Here is a 9,594-nt window from a genome sequence, read left to right as displayed (position 1 = left end):
TGAAACATCCTGTGATTTCCAGGAAAAGGAAAGTCACTAGAGAATTTAAGAGTTTATTTTCTTAGACACACTAGTGCCTTAGTCTGTGTTTATACATTTGCAACAGTTTTAGGTAAAAATAATTAGGCTCTCCATGAAGTCAAATGTGTGATAGCTAATCTATTGTATGCCCATAAATGTAAGAACTGTTTGCTAACTGGTTTTGTTTTTCTTGAATTAAATCTGTTACAAAGATATGTTAGCTCACTTAGGCCACCCACGAGCTGTTAAAAACTGTTGGATCAGTGTTAGGGGACTTTAGTCACCTTCCATAAAACACATAATATATTAATACTTTCTTGAATTGTTTAATTCTGATCCATTCTTAAGTATAGTGAAATTAATATCTTGTATCTCTCTACTACCAAAGATTCTCTAGTTCTCTCTAACCTACAATACCCCAGATGTCCAAATTCCCTAATCACAACCAACTTCTCCAGCTTTATCTCTGGCCATTTCCCTTCACTCAACATCTCCCGTGAGGTGCACTGAAATATCTGTTTTCTCATTGAGCGGTGGCATTCACTGTATCATTGCCATTACACATGCTGCTCCTTTGTCCAGGATGCCCTTCTCAGCCCTCTTCTCCATCTTTATCAAATATCTGACTATCTGGGTTTCAAGAACTAGCCTGTGAAATCCTCCTTATGTCTCTCAAGCAGCATTCGTTGTACTCTTCTGAGTACATCTACAACTTTTCTAAATGGTTGCTGGCACAGCAGAAAGGAAGTCCAAAATTCCACGTAACTTTGGAATGCGTATGTGGAGGGCAGGAGATAAAAAAATATTAGATCTAGTGTCTTTTTTATAGATTGCTTGATATTTTTAGAAGAGCTGAAAACTTAATGAGTTTGTTTTATAAATTTAAGCAAAATGTCACAGGAGTTAAAATAGCCACATGAAATTGCCATATACAAAGGAAAATAAAATTTATCTGTTACCTATTTGTATAAGATACATATTTTATAGATATTTCACCCTCAGAAATGTAGAGCATAACTCCCTACTCCTTTGTTGTTGATTGTACAAATGACCTCCTCCATGAGGACAGTATGGAAGGGGAGAAGAGGGAAGAGTAACTTTACAGAGCAGAAATCTGAGAAAAACTGCAATCAGGTGATCCGGGGCCAACATCAACAGTGGTACATCTTGTTGATAACATGAACTCTTGATAGGGTGTGATAAAATGACTCATTACCTCTGTTGTCTTCCCCTCAACAGCACATAGCCAGAGTCTAATCATGAGAAGAACATCAGAATGTAATTGAAAGATATTCTACAAAATACCTGATCAGTAATCCTCTAAAACTGTCAAGGTCATCAAAAAGGAAAGTCTAAGAAACTGTCCCAGGCAAGAGGAGCCAAAGAAGACAAGAGGATGAAATGTGTTATGGCATCAAGATGAGATCCTGGAACAGGAATAGGACATTAGGTTAAAAACTAAGGATATCAGAGTAAAGTACAGTCTTTTGCTGATAATGATGTATCAGTATTCACTATTTGTAACAAAATTGGCATACTAATGTGAGATGTTAATAATAGAGAAAATAGAATAAGATATGTGGGAAATCTGTTACTATCTTTGCAATTTTTCTGTAAATCTAAAACTTAGAACAGTGTATTTTTTAAAAATACATACAAACAAAACCAAACAAGTTTTAATAAAAACTGTAATCATGATTTTCAGATCTTCAATAAGCTATTGATATAACATCAGTCAAATTATTTTTGCTCAGTTGAATTCTTTAGAATAATTGTGAAAATTATATAACAAATGATACTCAATAGCCCATACAAATTATGTCTACATATCAAAGTTAAACTCTACCTACAATGTTTAGTATTAGAGAAGTCAGAACTAAAAACTGTATGAGCCAATACTATGCAATGATAGATGAAGGCATAGATAAATGGACAGGTGATGGAAGGAAAAAAGGAAAGAAGGAAGGAGAACTTAATGAGGTAAAAATCATAATAAACACATTTAATTTGTTTAAAATTTCTACAAAAAATAAATAGCTCATATCAGATGTTTAAGAAGAAAACTTTGACATATGTTAAATAATAAGTGATATATTAATATTTAGGGGAAAAGCCTGAAGAGAAACCAATTGACCAACCAAGTGAGCAAATAAACACACAAACTTTCATAAAAAATAAAAGGAACAGAATTTTAATAGATTCTTGAGATTATTCTAGTAGCTTCCAAAGATTTTATTTCAACACCTTATTTTTGTTACAGTGTTCTACCCAAACTTTTAAAATAAACTCTTATTAATCTTGCAAAAATAATGTCATGAATACTCAGATCAAAAAATAAAAATTTACAGGTTACTTTATTGGATATTAAAATTTCACTTCAAATAGAGACTTTGTAATTTTATTACTGAGAGAGAATAATGAAAAATTTTTCTTTGGATTGATAATAAGTTAGGCTAATTAAAATCATAATTAAAGTTATAGCTATAATATGATGGCACTTGGCTTGTGATAAAATAACAAATTTATATATCTAAAGTATAATTGTTTCTTTTCAATATATTGAAGCCTTGGCCATAATCCAAAAATATCACCTTTGCTAAAAACAATTTCAACACTCCTCTTTAGGAATTATCTTCAGAATATTTCTCTAACTGTTTTGAGTATTTTTAGTTTCAAAGAATTCCTCCCTAGAGAAGTTGAATGTAATTTTGAAACTGTCAAAACATTTTTCAAAGTAAAGTTTTGGGGCAATTTTGAAGATTTAAATAAATAATATAATATTGATGAAAAATACAAAGACTGGTACGTATGTGTATGTGTTTGACTCATTAACTTCAAAAAGTTCTGGAATTTTTATGTAATGATATCATCAATGTAAAAAAGAGAATTTCTTTCCAAGATCACTTTTTAAAAATAAATCAATTTTTCTATTTATATTATCAACTACTTTTAATATGCTCCTGACATAGATGTAGTGTTCTTGAAATAATTAGCTAAGTTGATATGTTGAAATTCTGAAAACTTACCTGAGTTTCACATTCTGATAATTTCTCTATCCTTAGTTTTCTGTATATTCATTGTGGCAAATCAAGCTGACCACAGTTTTGGACATATTCTACTTGACTGCATTTGTATTGAACCAAGCAAGAAAATATTGATGAACCTTTAGAAAGTCATGAAAAGATAAAAATGAAAAGAGTATAATGAAAGATTTATAGGCAGATTCTATTTAATGGATGAAATATAATGAAGATAAATGTTTAACAATGAATGGTTGTATTTTAAGAAATTCATCAAGTAGAATAAAGAGAATTATTTCAAAAACAAAATGTTTAGGAACAATGGCAGCACTGTAGCCATCTTTAAAATTGTTTTTAATGGACTTTATTTAATAGGAAAAATATAATTGTTTAGTTATACATTAGCCCTCACTTAGAGACCTCATCAATTCTAAGCTGCAGGGACACACCTGACAAATTAAGGAGCCATCACCAGTGGGGACCACCCCGGGTGTCCCAGAAACTCTCTCAGTTTATCTGAGCCTTTTGACTTAATGCATTCTTGAAATGATTAGTAACACTCGATACTGGGTATGATCTCTTATTAGTGTGAATCTGATTTACCAGTCAAATTTAGTGTATTAGCTGAAGTTGAAAAAGAAACAAGCAAATGAAAAAGAAAAAAAAAAGCGATTGAAACCAGGAGAGGAAAAAAGATTAAAAAAAATACAGAAAATCGTGTAAGAAACGTTTTGAACGTGGAGAAATGGTCTAATACAATGATCTGAAATGGGGGAGATAAAATGCAGCAATTCAATATTTGAAGAGATAACAGCTGATAATTTTTCAAAATTGACAAAAGATACCAAGCCACGGAGACAAGCAGTTCTATGAACCCTAATCTGTATAAAACAAAGATTAACTGGAAAACACACAAAAAAAGAAATATTCAAAAACTAGAGAAAACACATTGCCTTCAAAGTAGCAATAGTAATACCAGCAGCTAAACTATCCATAGAATTAAAGCCACTGAAATAATACTTTTAATTATAAAAATAAAATAAGTGTCAATAGAGATTTATATATTCAGTAAAAAAAATCCTTCCAAAAATGAAAGCAAAATTCATTCTTAAACAACTGGAAAAATTTGTCACCAGTAGACCACACTATAAGTTATATTAATGGAGTATTTTAAGCAGAAGAAAAATTTTCTAAGATCCAATAAACACAGAAAGAAATGAAGAGAAACAGAAATAATAAACCTATGGATATATAAAAGAATATTTAGTGTACACAACAATAATGAAGTCCCTTGTCATATAACATATATATACACTTAAATACATGATAATAATAATATAACATATAGAAGAGAATATATGCATTTAAGTGTTCTAAGGTCCACAAATTGCCCATGAAGTGAGAAAATGCTAACAATGTTAGTCTCTAGTCAAGTTTTATACTGTAGTTTTCTACTGACATAATTTATAACTAAAATAGAATCATAAGAAGTAATTTTTTAAATTGTATAGTAATCAAAAAGATAAGATGAATGGTATAGCAAACTCAATTGTGTTAGAAATTATATTTAAATGATCTAAATATGGAAATTAAAAGATAAAGGTTGCTATATGAATTTTTTAAATGTAGTTATATTGGCTAGAAGTATATTCCTGAAATTTAAGGACACAGAAATGGTGAAATAAAAAGGTTTTTAAAAAATAGGCTATTAATAACAAAAACAACACAGAAATTTTTATAATTATATAAAACTTTTATAATTATATAAAACTTTTATAATTGTCTAATATCAGACAACGCTTTAAACAGCAAACTTTTAGATATAAAAGGATAGATTAAAATTAAATAGATTAAAAGATTAAATAGCTACATTTTTCTATGTCTGATAATAGTCACAAAATATATAAATATATGCACACATGCAAGCACACTACATATAAATTAAGCTGACTTCAAAATTTATATAGAAATACAAAGGACCAATGTTATCTAATACAATGTTTAAGAGGAATAGATGTTTATGACTAAATTTATCAAAATCTATTAAAATTTACTAATTATTACAGAATTGATACAGCATAGTTTTGGCTCAGGTATAGACAAATGAGTCAAGAAACAGGCACACATATACAATCACTTGCTCAAGAAAAAGATGACACTATAAAGCAAAGAGGAAAGGCTTCTCTTGTCAATAAAAAGTACTCACTCAATTGGATGTCCTCATGGGGGAAAACTTGAATCTTGATCTATAACATACATAAAAATAGATTCCAGGTTGTTTATAAATATATATGTGAAAAGCTTCTAAAGTTACTAGAAAATAATATAAGACAATAATTTTATGACTTTGGAGAAGACAAAGATTTTTAAAACAGGACATGGAAAGTACTAAACCCAAAAGAAATATTTTTAAAAAGTTAGAATATATTAAAATAAGAATTCTGTTCATAAAAAATACAACATGAAGAGACTGAAAAGGCAAGTTACAGATTGAAAGAACATTTTTATGATAATTATATTTGATAAAGGACTCCCATTTAGAATATAAAAAGAAGTCCTTAACTGAATAAGTAAAAGACAGATAACCCAACTGAGAAAGAGGCAAGAGACTTGAATGGGCAAGAAGGGATATTGAAGATTTGCTCTACCTCATTACTATTTTAAAAAAATGCCACAGTGACAAACACCAGGTATTCACCCGAAGAGTAAAATGAAAGAGTCAGAAAATAAGTCAAGCTATCAAGGATGTGAAGCAACTGTACTAATCATCCACCACTGATGGGAAGTATAAATTGGTATACCCACTATGGGGCACTCTTCAGCAGTATCTCATAAAGCTGCAAATATATGTATCTTTTGTTATGGACTGAATGTTTGTGTCCCTCACTATATTCCTATGTTGAAATCCTACCTCCCGGTGGGATGGTATAAGGAGCTGGGACTTTGGGGAGTTAATTAGGTTTCGATGAAGTCATGAGGGACTCTCTTATAAGAGAGTCCATAAAGAATTGTTTCCACTCTCTGCTTTCAGCCATGTTAGTATAGAAAAAAATCATTATCCTCCAACCAGAAGCTGGCCCTCACCAGAACCTGACTGTGCTGGCACCCTGATCTTGGACTTTTATGTTCCAGAACTGTAAGAAATAAATTTCTGTTGTTTAAAACCCACTCAGTCTATAGTATTTTTATTATAGCAGCCCAAGCTAAGATACCCTTGTATTCTCGCCTGTGATATACACACAAAAGAAATGTGTAAAAATATGTGCCTAAAAATACGTACATGATCATTCATGGAAATGTTAGTCAAAATAGCTCAAAGTTAGAAACAATCCAAATGTCCCAAAATGTAGAAAGGATGAGCAAATTCTGGCATATTCACATAATAGAATACTAAACATCAAAGGAAATAAAAGCCAAGGTAGCATGAAACAATATGGATAAATTGTATTAACTGAAAGACACCAAAACAAAAGACTATGTATAATATGTATATTTATATAGAGTTAAAAATTGGCAAAAACCAATCTGTGGTGATAGAAGTCAAGAAAATTCTTACTTTTGGAGAGAAAAGGGTTATGATAATACAGCACAAAATGATACCAGAAACTTATTGTAAAAAACAGTCCCAAATGTCCTTTTAATGAAAAAAGAATGTCTAACACTGTTGTATGTTGATATGTGGAATAACATATATCAGCTAAGCTAAGGAGAATTAAGATACATTTGAAAAATAAAGCATAATATTGAGAGAAGAGAGCAATTGTAGAATGAGAGAGAATGTGTCATTATATAGTTTTAAAGCATGAAAGACAATGCTGTACATTATTTGTTATGTAAAGAAGATATAAAAACACGTGTGAGAATAATAATTCAGGATAGTATGTAAGAGGGAGAAATGGAATATAGGAGAGAAAACAATGCCAGAAATTTTAATTCATTTAATAAATAGGCAAAAATGGGTAAGATTTAATACAATTGGAAAATGGAAGTATGTGCCTTTTTAATACTGTTCTCCATGATTAAGGGGACATCAGTTAGTTAGTAAGCTTAAGAAATGTCAGGAAGTCACAGGCCCAGAGCCATCTCAGTTTCAAGAATCCTCAACATTCATTCATCTTCTCTGTATCTACTCTTGAAAATTACCTCAACTGCAGAAAATCAAACCATATATACATTGTTTTAATTTGTAATTATGAAAACAGGTGTTATTGTCTCTCTTTACTGCTATTTCTCAGTTAATCAAATAGTGCCTGCCACATAGTTGACACTCAAATATTATGGAATGTTGTTCTTGGTGTTCTTAGGACAAATTATAATTTTTACTTGCAAAAGGGTCTCAAAATGCTATACAATCTGACTGCAACCTGTCTCTTCATTGTCATCTTAAATATTTGCCACCTTTGCTATCTGGCACATCATTCTCTTTCCAGTTCTTCTAATATAAAAAATTCTTTACCAGCTCAGGGCTATTGCATCTGCTATTTCTGCATCCAGGAATACTTATATCCTAGGTTTTCATGTAGCTGGCTTCTCCTCATCTTGCCATTTTTATCTTAAATATCATCTCTTGAATGAAGCTTTTGGAAATTATCCTATAGAAAGATAACTTTGATTTGTATACACTCAATGTATACTTCAAGTATGCATTGCTTTCTATATACTTATCTCCATTTACAATTCCTGGGTTTTGGTCTGGTTTTTGCATTAAAAGGTAAAGAAGAGCCCACATTTTCCTTATTCACCACTACTCACCAGAATTTGATATGATGGCTGAAATATACTAGGTATACAGTAAATATTTGTTTCATGAATAAACTAGGTATACAGTATACTAGGTATACAGTAAATATTTGTTTCATGAATTTCAAAATATACTAGGTATACAGTAAATATTTGTTTCATGAATAAACATGAAAGAAAGAATGAAAAACAATCAAATAAAGAAGATTAATAAATTCAATATAAGATGCTCAGAAAACAATGTTTTCTTATTTCTGCAAGGCAAATTGAGAAAATTTAAGGATTTTTTTCTATATCATGCAAAATACACATTCATATGGACACCCAGATATCATATTTTTTCCTTACCATTTAGGGTAAGGATAAAATATGTGTTTTATCCTTGCATTGATGATTTTGCCTGCACATTGGCCAGATAAAATCACAAATTAACAGAGTTTATTATTCCAGCAGTAACTTGTAGGAAACTTTCAGGTATGTGTCTAAAGAGCCCAAACAAAACACCAGCCCCTAAGCTAAATACCAGCCCCTAAGTACTCTTAGTTTTGTAAACACAACACACACGCTCACACAAACACACAATAATATGACATATATAAATAACCAGAAGAGGAAATAAATGATAACAACATTCACAATCTGTTGTAGACACACAATTACTTGAGCTAAGCAAAACAAGGCAGACTTTTGCATAACCCTGGCAAGAGTGAATAAAGCTGGGTAATTGGTACTGGATGGCAGATGATTCACTGTAGACTCATTCACGATATTGCACATTTAACCGAACAATGTAAATTATGTGTACATACTAATAGGTTCTAAATTAGTTGTAATCCCCAAAGAGAACATACAGGTATTACTGTGAACAACTCAATGAAGATGTCAACTCAATGTTTAGTTGTAGGCAAAAAAGGCAAGTAAGATGTTAGGTTGGGTTAAGATCATAGAAACTCATAATGGAAAATATTCAGTCCGTAAATAAACTAATGATCATATGCTCCCTTAGGAAATGTATTTCTTTGGTAATACCAAGTTAAAATCATCATAAATTTCCACTTAACACAATGTTAATCCTTTGGACTTACGTCTATATTTTTTTTTATTTTTAGAAAAATGAATAGTTAAGAAGCTGTGCATTGTTTACTGGTTTCTTACTTATGCAGTGCAAAATAGATAAATTTTAAGGGTTTTTGTATATTGTGCAAAATATATATCCATAGGAATACTTAGATACCACATCTTGTACAATATGCACAGTTCCCTAATGATCTGCTACTGTCAGAAACAAACTTACTATATATGAGATCAATAATAAAGTAGGAAATAATATTTCTAATATTAAGGGGGAGGAAAGAAAATCAAATGGTGGGGACAGTTGGTAAGCATGATATGAGTTTGATGAGGATGGTATGAGGCAAGCAAATCCAATTTATAGTGTTATTTATCTCAGGATATCTTTCTTTAATTTTTTATGATTGTTTACTCATCTTGTCAATAAAATGTGAGCAAAAAAATATGCTGTGAGGCTGTAGCTACATAATGCTAAAACAACTGATGGAATGGTAAAGAGGTACCATAGCTCCAATGCCTGCTTTAGTAGAGAAATTATAAAATCACATAGTAATTATTTGTTACTGATTCGTCTCTTCCATTCTATAGTGAGCTGTTCAAAAGCAAAACTCAGTGCTCAATAATGCATGCCTAAGTCTTCAGGTTTCAGCATTTGGTAATCAATAAATGTTAGCTGGGTGAATGAATGAATGAGATTACTTGCAAATTAATAAACTGGTTTCATTTACATAGAACCCAGGAA

This window comes from Lemur catta, chromosome 13 (genome assembly GCF_020740605.2).
Source record: "Lemur catta isolate mLemCat1 chromosome 13, mLemCat1.pri, whole genome shotgun sequence".
Lineage (NCBI taxonomy): Eukaryota > Metazoa > Chordata > Mammalia > Primates > Lemuridae > Lemur > Lemur catta.
The sequence above is the reverse complement of the archived record's forward strand: the minus strand, read 5'-3'. Positions refer to the sequence as shown.